Below are 17,542 nucleotides of genomic sequence, written 5' to 3' on the forward strand. Positions count from 1 at the left end.
CTTATTAAAGTTCTCTTCTCTCCCTTTCACTTGGACTGCCCACTGATTCATTCATTCTACAAATATGTATGTGTGCCCACGATGTGCCAGGAATGCTTCTGGGCACTTAGAGCAATAAATGGGACAAACATGCTTCCTGCACTCAGAGAGTTAGATTCATGCGGGAGACAGAAAGTAAACAATTAGCTACATAAAAATATAATTGCAGATGGTGCTAAATGCTGGAAGAAAACAAGGTCAGTGGATAGCAATTTTTGACCATCGTGTTTCCTTTGCCTAGAATGCCCAATCCCCACTTCCGTCCCTGTTGAACTCTTGCTCATCTTTCAAGCCCCCCTTGAAATGATCGTCTTTGTGAAATCATCACAGTTCACTATCAAACTTAATCATGCCTTCCTCTAGACTTCCCATCGATTGTCTAAATCCGTCTGTGGGGCTGAGGACTACTGCTCTATTTTGCTTATTGCTGCATTCTCCAAACCATTGTCCATCCTCAAGAAAGTCCCTTGGATATCCTGGGGCGCCCGGGTGACTCATTCGGTTAAGTGTCTGATTTCGGCTCAGGTCATGATCTCATGGTTTGTGAGTTCGAGCCCCGCATAAGGCTGTCTGCTGTCAGCACAGAGCTCGCTTCAGATCCTCTGTCCCCCTCTCTTTCTGCCCCTCCCCAACTTGCGCTCTCTGTCTCTCTCAAAATAAATAAATAAACTTTAATAAAAGAGAAAGAAAAAACTAACACCGTCACCCCAAGCACCACCCCAGTTCCCACGTGGCAGATTCTCAGGGTGAGCACTGAGAGAGTGAGGGGAAAGGGGGTAGGCATCCTGGAACCTATACAGGGGGCCGAATGAGCAATCTTCTAAACAAGTAACAAAATGAAACATCACACTCTGTGTGTGTGTGTGTGTGTGTGTGTGTGTGTGTGTGTGTGTATCTGAGAGGTAGCAATGAAGGCTGATAGGAGGGGAAAACCTCTATTTTCCAGCAGGAGGGATACTGGTTCTTTTTTCTCTAAAAAGCCCAAGAAGGCTTCCTGCAGGAGGCTGGATTTCTAGGAGCCACTGGAATGAAGGCTTGTACATCAAGGGCATGTAGTGGCTGAAAGAGTCTGCTTGGCTCTCACTGCTCCTGCTGAGCTCCTCTGCCACCTGCACCCACCCCTACTCTGGCACCACGGAGCACCCTTTTTCATTAGATACTCAGAGTCTGAATGCAGCTTCCCCCTGGGGTCCTAATCATTTCCCAGAAAGTAGCCACTCTGTACTCTGGAAGTGGAGTTTTGGACATTTTCCCCTACCCATCTCCAATCACACAGGGTGAAGAGGTGTCGGCAGGAGGAGGGATGGATGGGGAGCACCTGTCAGAGTTCTTGCTGGCCACTGTGGGTGGATAGCGAGATTTCCTGTTTTGTTTTGTTTTTTATTCTCTCAGTTATGAAACCTGAGGCAAAGACTAAATCTAGTTGTGCTGACTCAGCTTCCTGGTCAGAAAACCAGCTTGAGGCTCTGGGGTGTGGAAAGGAATGCCTGCCAGCAGCCCAAAGAATGATGTCCCCCACAGGAATCTGAACTTAGAGGAGGAAATGCCAGCTGAGCTCTGTCCTTGCCCCTTCCTTGACAGAATTCCAGCTGGACCAGGATAAAAATGTGGCTCTGTGAGTGAAGGGGGTGTGGTAGTTTCCTTGGGCTCCATCAAAACAAAGCGGGATGACACTAATTTATGCTGTTTTTGTTGCTATAAATGTTCCTGCAAATTCCCGCCAAGAAGTTAACAGGTCTTTCTTGGGGAGCTTTGGGGCAGAGGTGACGTAACTTCTCCCAGGAGGAGAACTTTGTTGGCCTGTCCTGGAGGTGGAGGACGTTGAGGCCAGGGTTGGAGGAGAAGAGGCAGAAGCAGCTCAAGGGGAAGAATTCTGAGGGCTTCCTTCTTTCAGACTGGGAAGGGCATTGCAAAGATCCCCCCTCCACTCACACGGCCACCATCACCACCACACTAGGGCTGCCATAATAAAGCATCACAGACCAGGTCACCTAAACAGAAATTTGTTTTCAATTCCAGAAACTAAAAATCCAAGATGAAGGTGTCCATGGCATTGATTTCTTCTGAGGCCTCTCTCGTTGGCCTGCAGCCGCCTTCTGTCTGTGTCTTCATGGGGTCTTTCCTCTCTGTCTGTCTCCGTCCTAATCTCTTCCTCGGACAAAGACAAAAATCATAGTGGGTCATTTTACTTTAATTACTCTTTAGAGGCCCTATCTTCAAATTAATTACATTCTAAGTACCAGGGGTTAGGAATTCAACATATGGATTCAGGGGTGGGGAGCCACAATTCACCCCATAATGGGTGCCCGTACTCCCTTTCTACTCAGAACTTAACTCAAATATGGATTCACCCATTTATCAGGAGGGTGCCACACCTCCTGGAGGAAATAACTTCTGGGAGGAATAAATACAGGCAGCTGTAGGTATGGTTACTACAAAGTGAAATTGAGAATCTGCCTCTTTTCAACACACACTTTTGTTACTTCCTACATTGGGCTGCAAAGCAAGGGTGCCTGTAAGTCCCATAAGTCAGCCCTCTCCGTGGAGAGCCTGGGAGAAACATTCTATTATTTTAGTTTTCCTTCTCTAGCTACCCTAAGGAAACATTTATGGGGCATCTTTGCCAAAGGCCGCAAATATTTTGTAACAAAAAAATACCCACATCTCTTAATAAGCAAATAATCTTGAAGAAACTACCTCATTAGGGGCGCCTGGGTGGCTGAGTTGGTTAAACGCCCGACTCTTGATTTCGACGCAGGCCATGAACTCATAGTTCATGGGATCGAGCCTGGCATCCAGCTCTGTGCTGACAGTGCAGAGCCTGTTTGGGATTCTCTCTCTCCCTCACTCTCTGCTTCTCCCCTGTTCATGATCTCTCTCTCTCTCTCTCTCTCTCTCTCTCTCTCTCCCCCCCCCCCCAAATAAATAAATAAACTTTAAAAAGACAAAGAAAAGAAACTACCTGGTTAGACCATTTAGTAGGAAAAGCTGGCCCTAGAAGACTGGCCATAGGGTGGGGTAGTTAGGAGGGAACAAAACAAAGGGAAGGCTAGGCTGGTCCACAGAATAATTGCCTGTGCCCTGGGGGCTAACTTGTATGGACTACCTCTTTGGCTCCTCAGTGCACGGCTCAGTGTTCATCCTGTGGGCTCTGGTGATGGGGAGTCCCAGTAGATGGAGAGTGATCACCTGGGGGCACTCATTCTCCTGGGTCCTCCCTGCTCTGTGCAGGTAGTCAGTGGCTGCTTTCTCTAGCGCACCCCTGTCCTTCCGCAGCCCACTCTCTGGATCCCCTTCCCTTGCCCGTGGGCTGTTCCACCCTGCTAGCTTCCCCTACCCTGCCCGCACCTTTGGGAATAGACACCTCCTTGCTCGCTTCCCCTGACTCTGCCCGCACCTTTGGGAGTAGACACCACCCTGCTGGCTTCCCCTACCCTGCCCGCACCTTTGGGAAGAGACACCTTTTATTCATCTCTCCTTAACGACTCATTTAAATGTGCCATCTCAGGACCCTGAACTTCTTCCTATGTGCTACACATTGTTAAAAATCTTCTGTTTTTTCAGAAACACCTTTATTAAGATATAATTTATCTATCATACAATTCACTCACTTAAAGTATACAATCCAATTGTTTTTAGAGTATTCACAGATATGTGCAAATGTCATCACGGTCAATTTTAGAACATTTTCATGACTTCAAAAATAAACCCCATTTCCTTTAGCTATCAACTCCCTACCCTCACCCCGCCCCTCAGCCCTATCCACCACCAGTGTTCTTTCTATAGATTGCCTTATTCTGGACATTTCCTATGGACAAGTTCATATAGCATGTGGTCTTAAGAGACTGAATTCTTTTGGGTAACAATGTTTATGAAATTCTTCCACATTATAGCAATGATCAGTACTTGATTCCTTTTCGTGGAGGAATAATATTCTATTACATGGATATACTGACTTCTATTTTGTCAGTTGATAGCCATTTGGATTGTGTCTGCCTTTCGGCTGTTATGAATAGGGTGCTGTGAATACTCAGGTACAAGTTTTTATGTAGACAAGTTTTTATGTTTTCCTTTCTCCTGGAATGGAATTGCTGAGTCATAGGGTAACTATATTTAGCCACTTGAGGAACTGCCAGACTGTTTTTCAAAACATCTGCGCCATTTAACATTTCTGATGCAATGCAATCAGAGGGTTCTGATTTCTTTACAAGCTCACCAACACTTATTATTATCTGAAATGTTTATGCTAGCCGTCCTAGTGGGTGTGCAGTGGTATCTCATCACAGTTTTGATTTGCAATTCCTTGATGGCTAATGGTGGCAAACGTCTTGCAGTGTGCTTATCGACTTGTGGATCTTTTATGTTCACAACTCCTTCGTGAGGTGGGTGGATGATGAATCTCCATTTTGCAGAGGAGAAGAACGAGGTGCAGAGGGGTGAGGGGGCTGACCTAAGGTTGACGGCCGATGAGGATTAGGCCGGAACATGAACTCTAGGGTTGGCATCCATCCTCCGAAGTGCTATACCACCTGCCTTTGCATAAAACAACATGAGGGTCTGGGGGATAGTAGAGCAATGAGGGAGAGTGGCCAAAGGACTTTTAAGAGAAGGAATATCTGCTACTCAGTTTTATTTTATTTTATTATTTTTTTTAATTTTAGGTTTTTATTTGCATTCCAGTTCGTTAGCATACAGTGTCATATCAGCTTCAGGTGTAGAGGTAGTAACTCAGTTCCATACATCACCCTGTGCTCAACCTGACACGTGTACTCTGTGATTCTCACACCTATTTCACCCATCCCCCCACCCACCTCCTTTCTGGTAACTATTAGTTTAGTCTCTATAGTTAAGAGTCTGTTTCTCGCTTTGTCTCTTTCTCTCCCTCATTTTTTTCTCCCCTTGCTTGTTTGTCTTGTTTCTTAAATTCCACACATGGGTGATATCATATGCTATCTGTCTTTCTCTGACTGATTTATTTCACTTAGCATAATCCTCTCTCGTTCCGTCCACGTCATTGCAAATGGCAAGATTTCATTCTTTTTTTTTTTTTTAATTTTTTTCAACATTTATTTATTTTTGAGACAGAGAGAGACAGAGCATGAATGGGGGGAGGGTCAGAGAGAGAGGGAGACACAGACTCGGAAGCAGGCTCCAGGCTCCAAGCTGTCAGCACAGAGCCCGACATGGGGCTCGAACTCGTGAACCACAAGATCGTGACCTGAGCCGAAGTTGGACGCTTAACCGACTGAGCCACCCAGGCGCCCCGATTTCATCCTTTTTTTTTTTATGGCTGAGTAATATTCCATTGCATGCGTGTGTGTGTGTGTGTGTGTGTGTGTGTGTGTGTGTGTGTGTGTATATGTACATATGTGGTATATATATATGTGTGTGTGTACACACACACATATATATATACCACATCTTCTTTATCCATTCATCAGTTGATGGACACTTGGGCTCTTTCCATAATTTGGCTATTGTTGAGAGTGCTGCTATAAACAATAAACATCGGGGTGGATATATCTGTATGAATTAGTGTGCTTGTATTCTTGGGGCAAATACCCCATAGTACAACTGCTGGATCATAAGGTAGTTCTATTTTTAACCTTTTGAGGAAACTCCATACTGTTTTACGCAGTAGCTGCACCAGTTTGCATTCCTACCAACAGTGCACAAGTAGTGTTCCTTTTTCTCCACATCCTCATCAATAGCTGTTGTTTCTTGTGGTGTTGATTTTAACCATTCTGACAGGTGTGAGGTGATCTCATTGTAGTTTTGATTTGTATTTCCCTGACAATAAGTGATGATGAACATCTTTGCATGGGTCTGTTGGCCATCTATATGTCTTCTTTGGAGAAATGTCTGTTCGTGTCTTCTGCCTATCTTTTAATTGGATTATTTGTGTTTTGGGTGTTGAGTTGTATCAGTTCTTTATATACTTTGGATACTAAGCCTTTATTGGTCATGTCATTTGAAAATATCTTCTCCCGGGGCGCCTGGGTGGCTCAGTCAGTTGAGCGTCCGACTTCAGCTCAGGTCACGATCTCACGGTTCGTGAGTTTGAGCCCCGCGTCGGGCTCTGGGCTGATGGCTCAGAGCCTGGAGCCTGCTTCCGATTCTGTGTCTCCCTCTCTCTCTGCCCCTCCCCCATTCATGCTCTGTCTCTCTCTGTCTCAAAAATAAATAAACATTAAAAAAAAAATTAAAAAAAAAAAAGAAAATATCTTCTCCCATTCCGTAGGTTGTTTTTTTGTTTTGTTGACTGTTTTTTACACTGTGCAGGAGCTTTTTATTTTGATGAAGTTTCAATAGTTTATTTTTGCTTTTGTTTCTCTTGCCTCAGGAGACATATCTAGAAAGAAGTTGCTATGGCCCAGGTCAAAGAAGTTACTGCCTGGGTTCTTCTCTAGGAGTTTTATGGTTTCAGGTCTCACATTTAGGTCTTCAATCCATTTTGAGTTTCTTTTTGTGCGTGGTATAAGATAGTGGTCCAGTTTCATTCTTTGGCATGTAGCTGCCCAGTTTTCCCAGCACCATTTCTACCACTCAGTTTTAAATGGTTTATGTCACTGTACAGAAATCTCATTCATCTCCATGTCTGAATGGTTATTTTGTGAAATGGGGGCCAAGTTCTTCCGTGCTTGGTTTAAAGCCGGGGTGAAAATGAAGGAACAGCCATGAGATAGGGCAGAGGACAAGAACTGAGCAGGGACAGAATGTTGGCACCAGAACTGAACAAGATCATACAGACCCACTAGTAATTCACAGAAATTTGGGAGAGGGGTCTAGCTGTTGAATAATCCAGATAGTTCAAATGAACCTTATCTGAATCTGCAGCAGCGGGGAGACCCCGGCAGGGTTTCACTTGTGAAGTAGTTTCACAGAAGTGGCCAGATTGGTCTGTACCTCCTCCCTGCTCCACTCCTCCTTACCTCTTACCCAAATGAACATGTGGGTGCCACAACCCTCTCCTTCCTCCTTCTCTCTCTGTATCCCCTGGCCTTTGTCTCTGACCTTGAAGAGACTGTAAAATCAGCATCATTCTCCCAAATATTTCTCAAAGATGGGCATGTAAGAGTTTAGAGGTTAGAGGACAGCCTGTTTTGGAGCTGTCTCCCCTCAAACTCATCCCAGGAATCTTCTTCCTTTTACTCCAGGTGCCCCCTCCCCACACATGCATGTGCACATACATACCCACATATACACACACATGCACACACACACTCCTCCTGGTTCACAGCCATACTGCCTGATGACTCTCTCTGATGTGAGAAAACAAAGTAGTAAGAAGGAAGGAATGAGTCTGTAAATCAGGCATATTTTCTGAATTTCCATTCTGCATCCCCAACATCCGTCTGCTGACTTATCAAGGGGAGCGGCGAGAGTTTAGGAATGATGGACAGACCTCTGAGAAAGCAATGCCAGAAGCATGATGAGCAGAAATGCTGAACAAGATGCTGGCTGGAGGGGAAATCAATCTCCCAGGCCGATTAGTTTGGGTGAGCGCCAAGAGAGGCAGAAATTTGTTACAGCCACAGTCATCTCTCTGGCTACCTTTTCTTCTAGGTCCTACGATAAACTCAGATAAGCTAACTGGTCTAAGCATACGATGGCAATGTCTCAACACAGAAGACTATTATTAAAAAATGCATGTGATTCATTTCCCCAGTTGGCCTGTAAGATATGTAAGGACAGGGGCAGTGACTTTCTTCTGTAATTCATGGAGTAACCAGCACAACGCTGGACCCAAAGGACAGCAAGCAACTTGCTGAACTGAACTGGCTTCGAAGTAGAAGTGAAAGGAACGTTCATTTTTGAAAACTGAGACTTTGTCTAATGTGCCAGCAGAGAAAGGAAAGCCAGATGTGTCCAATTTGTTGCGAGGCATGGAAGATAAGGTGGCTAACTGCAGACAGGGAGGCCCACGGTGAATTTTGGGAGAGGGGTTTCTATAAAATGTTAAAGACATGATTCTCGCACAGACATATAGTCATAGATTTATTCAATTCATTAGTGAGGGAACCAGTAGGATGCCAAAGCCAAACCAAGGGAGAATACAGGAGGCTGTTTTATATGATCACTGAAAGAAAGGACAGGAAAGGAGGTTTGCAAAGTTACATAAAACTGGTTAACATCCTATGCAATGATAAGATCAGCGCCCTTTGGGGTTAGTTTGCTATCTGGTGGAATTCATTTGCACGTCTACTGAATAAACATCATTTGCAACTTGGAGGTGTTCTCAAGGTAACATCTATGTTTGCAGAGCTGGGGCCTGCATCGTTAGTAATTAGTAAAGCTTGGGGCACCTGGGTGGCTCAGTTGGTTGAGCGTCTGACTTCAGGTCAGGTCATGATCTCACAGCTCGTGAGTTCGAGCCCTGTGTCGAGCTCGCTGCTGTCAGCACAGAGCCCGCTTCAGATCCTCTGTTCCCCTCTCTCTCTGCCCTTTCCCCATTCATGCGCTCTCTCTCTCTCTCTCTCTCTCTCAAAAATGAATAAACATTTATTTAAAAAAAGAGAGAGAGAGAGAAAGTAATCAGATCTCAGTTCCTCCCCTGGAGCACTGGCTAATCCCTTACGTAGGCTTGTTAGACAATGGGATGGCATGACATCAGATGGCACACAGAATATTTTTGGTATTATTTCCAAGTATTGGATGATTTTTCTTTTTCTTTTTCTTTTTTTGGAATGATTTCTCTTAACACACATTTTCACTCTTTGTGAGACACCATTTGCCAATAAATCACCACACATGATCACGTGTAAGCCCAGCACATGGTTTCCAGAAGATGTTATCTAACCCAAACTGTAAAACCCTGATTACTTTTTCTCCCCGCACTCTCTTGCCCTTTTTAACCCTTCCTCCGCGTTCTTTAGTTGCACGGCAATAACCACCTGCATGGAACGAATAGGCTCACCTCTCTGTCGGCCTTATTTTAAAAGCCCTAGATTTATAAGCCAGTATTTCCTAGCATGAGGGCAAATCGCGGTTGTTAAACAAGCGCTTGTTTTCTTTTTGTTTTTTCCCTCACAGACCAAAAGCGATTTCTCTGGGCCCCACTCAAGTTTAGGTCGGGGGTGCCAGAGCCATCCTTGACAGTGACTGTATTTCTAGGCCACCAGTATCTGACACGGAGGGAGTTGCTTGTCAACTGACTTGGAGTGTATCCCTGCCCCCATTGAACCAGGGTTGATAAACTCAGCAACAGAGCTTTGGAGGCTTAACTGTCCACCTCTGAGGCTGTGGCTCATTCACTGCTACCTGCTGCACTGGCCGGGGACACAAAGGTAAAACAAAACAAAACGGCATTTCTATTGTTCAGCCCCATTTGCTACTGTGAGCCCCCAGCCTCCTCAGAGCTCTCTCTGCTGGTTCTCCCCCAAGGAGCACTGCACGTGGATATGTAGAATAGTCTGGGTTGTCACTAGCATCTGTCATTTCTCTCCAGCTCTGCTCCAGCTTGCTGGGCTGAGTTCTGTTATAAAGGTCACATATGCTTGTGCAGCCTCCTGGAACAACCACGGACCACCACGCATTGTGCCAAAGCCACCAGCACAGGCCCTCAGATCCCCTGTATAGTCTTAATGCCCTCCATGCCCCTGCCAGAACTCAATGTAGTTTTCATTCTTTCCTTATTGCAGCCCTTCCTCTCTGGGACTCGGGCATGCGTCCTCAGTGCCCGGAGGGAGAGCCCCCTGCATTTCTCTGCTCCTTTCGCGTGAACCCAGATTTGTGCAGCTCTACCTTTTGCTCCTTAAATGAACTCTTTCCTGGAGGCTCACGGGAAAGGCCTCTTAGGAGGCCGATGCCATGATTCTCCAAACATACGCAATGATGCCTGAATGGAAGGGGAGCAAAGTTTAGGTCCGGGCTGAGATCCTGTCACTCCTTCAAATGGACACGCATGGAAAAACAGGACGTTACCAGTCAGCTCTGACAGGAAGCTCACGGATATTTACATGGCAAAGCAGAGGAGCACATGGGAGAGGCTCTTGGCTCTTCTGAGTCAGATCTTCCAAGAGAGCTTTCGTTATTCAGGTGAACAAAGAATGGGATATTCAAGAACAGAAACAGGATAATGGAGATAGAGTATACTCTCACCCTCTCAACAGCACCAACACCATAATGAGACCGGGCAAGTGGCTTCCTCCTTCTGGTCTCACTTTCGTTATGTATAAAATCAGAGTGGTGCTCTGTCTAGGCCAGGGGCCAGCAATCCTCCTCGGTAAAGGACCAGAGAGTAAATATTTTAGGCTCTGCAGATCATGTGGTCTCTGTCACTACTCCGCTCTACACCTGTAGCATGAAAGCAGCACAGTAAATATGTCACCGTGTTCCAAGTAAGCTTGATTTATAAAAACAGGTGGCGGACTGAATTCGACCCACAAACCCAGGTCTTGATGATCTCCAAAGTCCTGTAAAGTCTCAATAATTCCCTTAGGCTAGAGGTGAATTTTTTTGCTAGCACATACACAATACATTTAACCATGAAATCCCAAATATAATACACCAACGGTTTAGTCGTTATTTTAGATAGCATCTTTTCTTCTTTCTTCTCCAGTGATAATTTTAATTTCAGCATCTACTGAGAGCCTAGACTGTGCCACGTGGTGCTTTTACTGTCGGGGAATCTAACAATCCACAGGACCAAACCAAAAGCTATCCACAGTGTAATGAAAGAGGCATGCAGCAATTACATTGTTATAAACATTGCAGTAACTGCCATAATTGTGCCATGATCGGTTACCAAGACTTAAATCAAGTTCCATGACATCCCGATTTGAGATGCAAGAGAGGACCAGGTTCAAGGACATTGCAGGGTAGCCCGCAATGGATACACAGAAGGATACACAGAACGCTGGGGTGAGCCATCTCCAGGGCATTCCCGTGAGAAGTGATGGCTGTGACCTCTCAGGCAAGTTCTGACTCAGACTGGGACTGGTCCGGGAGCAATGCCATGACAGATTGCACTTGAGGTCCGAGGGGTGGCCAGGTGTGGTAAAAGTCAGACCTTTGTTCCAGTGCAAAGAAGCGAGGAGTAGCTTGTGACGCAGAACTTGTGAAGAGAGCTTCTGGTTCTGGAATGTGGCATGTGACATTCCGGGGGAATGGGAAGCACATGGAGGAGCTGTGTTTTCACGTTCACAAGGCACGGCCCTCAACTCCACAAAGCTTTGTACTTCTTGTTATGTTTCTTTTCTCAGGGAGATGAGGTGTTTGGTAGAGGAGATGCTTTGACCACAAGCAAGTTATTGTGCCCAGATTTTGGTGTGTGACGTATTTATTTCTAAAACGTCATCGTGACTTGATCTACCCTTTCCATAAACCTGCGGCAAACTTGAAGTTCCTTTGCCGATGTGGCTAGGTAGATCAAAAAGCTTGTCTTAGTCAAATCTAGAATAGCTACATGGATTGGAGGCGCTACAATGGAGTTAATTCAAAACACCCTCAGTCCATTTCTAGTTGACTTTGGGATGTAGTACATTTTTGCAAGAGTAAACTTATATTTTTCATATTTTGTGGAATCACAGAAGCTTAGGATTTTACCAGACCCCTTCATTTTACAGATGCTGTGAAAGGAAAGATTAGAGAAGGGACATTAGGCACTTGCTTAAGGTTACATAGTTCAGGGAAAAACCAAAATTAGAACTGAGGTCTTCTGATGCCAAAGTTAGAACTCTACAGGAGCCACAGTAAGGACTGCATTTTACATTGTGACTCACTGTGTGTCCAAGAGCACACCTACAATTATGAGCTGGTGTTTTCTGTTCTTTTCTGTTTAATTACTTCCTCTTAAAAAGTGCTGGTCATGACCCACTCAATTGGCTTCACAACCCGTTAAAAGATTTCAGCTCAGCTCAGTTTTTGATAAACACTGTGTTAGGTGACAGTATTACTCATATGCTGTCATAACCATACACCAAAAGGAAAGGAATGCTTTCTTACAACAGTGTGAGCAAACATTTCCCTTTGACGGATTACATTTCTGTGCCACTTTTCATAGGTGAGTAGAAAGAATTTGTGGCTATTTATTTGGTTTTCTTGGGCAAAAAAATTTTAAATGTGCATAAAGGGAGTCATGAACCTGTCAGATATTTTCCAACCATGTTCAAAACTCACTTTCTGCATGAATTCTTTCCAGTCTAAACTTACTGAGCTCTGATCGCCTCAACACGGATACACGTTTTTGCAATATATTTCATCACTAATCCTAAACCTCATCCTTATCCCCTTCCTTCCAGGAAAATTGGGGGGGGGGGAATTCCCGTTGTTGCCTGAAGGACTTTTGCCCTCATATTCCAGAGTCTAGGAGTGGGGACAGAGGCTCATATGCATGGTGTAGAATGATATGTCATCCATACAGATCAAAATTCTGTATATCTGAGTGCTAAACATAGGAAAGCAACAAAAAAATGTCAAAATCAAGCTGGTCCAGAATGGGACCCAGGCTTTTAAAAAATATACATAATTAGATTTCCAGTGCAATTTTAGAAACTTTTCAGCCTCTGGACAGCACGGCCCCAGCTGGATTCAGCCTCCCGCTAGCTCTCCACCGCAAATGTCCTTCAGAGCTGTAGGCTTCCAGCAAGGATACCTTTGAAATTCACTTTGTTTTCTCAACTACTGGGGCTGCAGGAGGTCATGGCTGGGAGCAAGGAGCAGAAGGGAGAAGCACAAGAAGCAAAAGCCTTTAAAAATCTTTGTACCGAGGACTCAGGCTGCAGATTGAAGAATCACAGCCTGAGACGGTGGGTGGAATCTCAGAAGACCTTAAAAAATGGCCCTCAGGCCTGATCTGTTTCCTTTCCCTGCTTCCACTGTTCTTTCCTTGCATGGTTTCAGTTTCCTCCTTTTCCAAGAGGCAGCAGCAGAAAGGAGGGAGCCAGGAAGACAGAGGCCAAATGCTCTTCTCAATGGCTGCCCCAGCCGTGCTGCTATAACTGAGCTGATGGGAAAGTGGCTCCTAATTAAATCACTTCATAAAAAAGAGACCATTTTCCATCTGAACGCACTCCGCAGTTCTCATGTTGGGTAATTTGTTGTTCTAATAAGCCAGAGAGGTTGAATTCCAAGGTTGCAGCCGCTAACAGTCCTCAGAAACAGGGACCATGTTTTGGCAATGCCCTTGCCCTGTGGAGGGTACCAAGGAAAACCGACAAATGGCTGTTCCTTATAATAAGTCTGCTCCCTGGAGACCTGGGGACTGAGATTTGTGTTTCCCAGTTTGTAGGTTTGGGATCATTCAGTGCCACCAAGACAAAACCAAAACTGAAACCAGGAAAAGCTCCTTTGCCTTTTGTTAACTGAAAAATAAGCAGAGGAGGGCTTCCCTTTTGCAGATCTTGCTGTGATGGGGAAGGAGGGTGCTCCTTCCATCATATGTGGGCAGGAGCATGGAAGTTCTTCATCTTCATTCAGCCCCATGGTTTTAGGACAGTTGGAGAGGCAATGCCACCCAATTTGAGACTGTGGGCTCTGAAGTTAGACCAAGTGTCAGTTCTAGCTATACCACTTCCCAGCTGAGTGACCTTGGAAAAGCTGGGACAGTATGTCTAAGTCTCATTTTTCCCACCTGTCAAAAGTCAAGGGGCACCTGGTTGGCTCAGTCGGTTGAGCGTCCAACTTCAGCTTAGGTCATGATGTCACAGTTCATGGGTTTAGGCCCCATGGCCAGCTATGTGCTGACCATGTTCAGAGCCTGGAGCCTGCTTTGGATTCTGTGTCTCCCTCTGTCTCTGCCCCTCCCTCACTCACATTCTGTCTCTCTCTGTCTCTCAAAAATGAATGAATATAAAAAATTTTTTTTAAATATAAAAAGACAATAACAATACCTACCTCCTCGGGTGCTGGTGAAGAGTAAAGAAGATCAAATGTGTAGAGTGCGTAGTGTCTGGCAACAGAAAACAGTCATGAAACAGGGGAGCGAGAGCAAGAGAGAGGGAGAGAGAGGGAGAGAGAGAGAGAGAGAGAGAGAGAAAGAAAGAGAGAGAGAGTTTTCTACTTTGCAGAAGAGGAGATGGAGAATTAGAGAGCTTAAGTAGCCTGACCAAGGTCATAACCCCAGTTAGTGGTGAGGTCAGGACTCTGTTTGACCCTAAATCCAGACAGCACGCTTTAATTGTTTGTACAGACGGAAACAGGCATTTAAATGCATATAATTTTACTGGCTGTGGACTGAGCAGAACCATTTCTGATATACTTGTCTAGAGCAGGCCAATCAGAGTATATAGATTATATTCCCTAAGGTATATCTTGGCAAAAATAATGCCAATTCCCTTTGGTTCTTGGGCTGATCTTGCTCTAGGATCCCATTGCTCAGGGTATCTGAGTCCATCTCTCTTTGAATTCTGGAACATTTGGTCTCTTGGGTTCTCTGTAGCCAGACTCTGCTGCTTTAGCATCTAGATAGATTCTTCTCTTATTTCCTGAGACCCAAAAGAAAATTGGTGGTCCTGGCTCCCTGCCTTCTGACCTCCACTTTTCTCTCAAGTTTCCATTTTAGTTCGATTTCAGTGGAAAATTCCACTGCAGCCTTCTATGGATGAATGCAGCCTTGTTAATTACATTGAATCTACAGAGATCAATTTTTATAACTCTAACAGGGTTAGTCCCTGAGTTCCTGTGATTGTTAGATGATCATGGCCCCATTCCTCTGGGTACAGGGGTCCCTCAGGGAGGCTAATTGACGGAGGCTAGTCATCTGTCACGAGTCATTTCTGTCATGCTGGAAAATAGAAATTTGTGGCTTTCATCAATATCTTTCCTTAGGGCTCAGCATCTCCTGGCTCCGTTCTCTTGTTGGCACTCTGAAGTGGCAACATTTCCCCCCTTTTTATTAGAATAAATTCTTCCTTGCTACAGTTTCTCTGAGGGCCTTGACTGCAAAAGAAATCAGAAACTATACCACAGTTGGGCTGTATTTAGTTATTTTCTCTCTCATTCTGATTTCCTTACTCTCTTCTTCCCTCCTTCTCCCTTCCTCCTTCTTTCCCTCTTATCTTTTTTCTCCCTTCACTTCCCTTGCTCTCTTACCTTCTCCCTCCCTCCTCCAAGCCTTCCTCCTCCAGTCAACCCTCCTCCTATCCTCTCCCTCTCAGTTGAATTCCCCTTTCTCAGTTGAATTCTTCTCAATTAAATGCATGTTGATTAGATACCCAATTGATTGGGCTGAGTAACTGAAGACCCAGAAATGAGATGGTCTCTGCCCTCAAGGAATGGACAGCTCACAACCTAGTAGAAACTTCCCATATTGCCTTCTTTTTTCCAGTTTATATTGAAGACTGAAAAATCTAGATATTTGGGGCTAGTAAAGATTCTCTTACGAAAAGTCAAAAACACTGCGAGGATTATGTGTGAATTAACCATTCACACATTAGTATAAAATTGCTTTCTCTCTCGTACCTTAAGCAGCTTTTGAGCAGCTGTCCTATAAGACTAAAGATTCTGGTTGGAAAAGTAGAAGTAGGGAATTTTGGATCATAAAACAATTTTGGAGATTGGCAGCCTCAGGAAAGCACTTTGAACAGCATAAGGATACTGTTCATTAAGATATACTTTTCACCCAAGTCTTATAAAGTATCTTTGTGACCTATAGTTATAGTCAAGGCCAAATCAGATAATTTGGAGAGATTATAATTTTTATTTCTTCAGCTGTAAAAATCTTTGACCCTACTCTCAGCAACATTAGTGCGACTTGTTTACTGGATAGCTTCTCTTGCTAGACTATAAGCTCCATGAGATCAGGACATTACTTGTCTTGTCCCTAACTGCCCTCACTGCCCAAAACGGTGCCTCGTCTATATATAGTAAGTGCTCAGTACATACTTGAATGAATAAATGAATGAATGAATGAATGAATTAGTGGAGTGACAATAGGATACAAATGCTATAGGGGTACAAAGGAGGAGAAAAATACATTAGGTTGAAAGATTTGGTTTAGAAAGAGCTTCATGGAAGTTTCAACGAAGAGTGAGTGGACTATTTGCCTGGAGCTCAAGGACAACTGGGGAGGAAAATAACTTTGCTGAGAACCAACAGGGGACATAACCAGCTGGAACAATAACATTTTATAAGAATGAATACTCTTAACAATTAACCTCCCTTGAATAAAATGGAAAGTACAATCAGATGTGTGCATGTGTGTGGGTTGGTAGGATGATTTTATCTACCTTCTGACCAGTCTGGGAATTGTCAGGAAAATGGAGGTAGCTTCAGGCCAAGAAAGGATTGCCGGGGGCACTGCCTGGTAGGTCACGGTTATGCTCCACAGGACTCCATTGGTCACTGGAATTCTCACAGAGTTTGACAGGTACTGTCTTTCTGAAGGGTTGTCGTTCCTCCAATCCAGGAACCGTCCCTAAATCTGTTCTATGGGGTCATGCCTACCCAGAGTGAGGGACAGGGTGACTACGCAGTTCTTCTTCCAGGAAAAGTCTTCCCAGCCCAGGGTGTCATGGGTGTGGGTGGGGAGGATCCAGCCCCAAGGCAGGGAGGAGACCAAATGTCCTTTAGTTGAGCCCATTCAGCCTGAGAGTCAAGGATTATCGAGGGCAAGTGGCTGCATAATGATGACCTATTTTTCGGCTCCCTGTGTGGCAGCACGTGTGGTTAATGCAGCAGCCCTTCCTCTCTTGCTGTGTGTCACCATCCCCTCCTCCCACCTCAACCTAGAGATCCTTCCTTCCTTCCTTCCCGGTGTCCTTTTTTTCTTTGTCTCGGAAATAACGAGATGTCATGAGTCTGCCATACATCACCCTATCAGTAGCAAGTGGTGACTTCTGATTAGTGAGATACTCTGAGAGCAGCAGGAGGGACCATGGCAACACTGGCTGTTCTGCTTGGCAGCTCGGTCGTCCCTCAGAGACCAGCATTCTGTCTGTGTCAACAAGAATTTGTCTGGGGATTATTCATGTAGCTGGACATAATGAATTCAGCTGTTTGCTAGAGCAGCAAATGGTTTTTTTGCCAGTGATATTAGGATCAAGCTGAGTAATAGGATGTGTCCATACCAGAGTAATGTCCATTTATTAGCTTCTGTGGGAGCACACGCATTAAGGAAATCACATTTTGCATGGCTGTGTAGCCGAGGGAGCTGCTTGTTAAAAATTTCCACTCAAGCAACCCCGAGCTAAGGATTTGTATTCCAAAGAGCTGGACCTATTTCACCAAAAGTATTTACTTGAGAAGTAGAAAAATCCCACAAGCACAATGAGCACAAATGACTCTGCCTTATATAAAATCTCTACGGGCAAGTTAACCTTAGTCGAGGGGAAAAGCGGTAGGTCTTCAGAGAGGGCAACCCAGGGCAAATGACTGACACATGCCGTCTTTCAATGTAACGTTGATTGGCTTTTTTTCAATGGCGACATAGGATTGACTTTAATTGCATGTAAGGTTACACTGGGAGCAAGAATAATCTTCGAAGTCACTGGGAGAAGTAGCTGCCTACTTGATTGCAGGGACTGGGGGAAGGTTCTATTAGTTCTCCTCGGGCATCTCTTAT

The sequence above is a fragment of the Acinonyx jubatus genome, chromosome E4 (assembly GCF_027475565.1).
Source record: "Acinonyx jubatus isolate Ajub_Pintada_27869175 chromosome E4, VMU_Ajub_asm_v1.0, whole genome shotgun sequence".
Lineage (NCBI taxonomy): Eukaryota > Metazoa > Chordata > Mammalia > Carnivora > Felidae > Acinonyx > Acinonyx jubatus.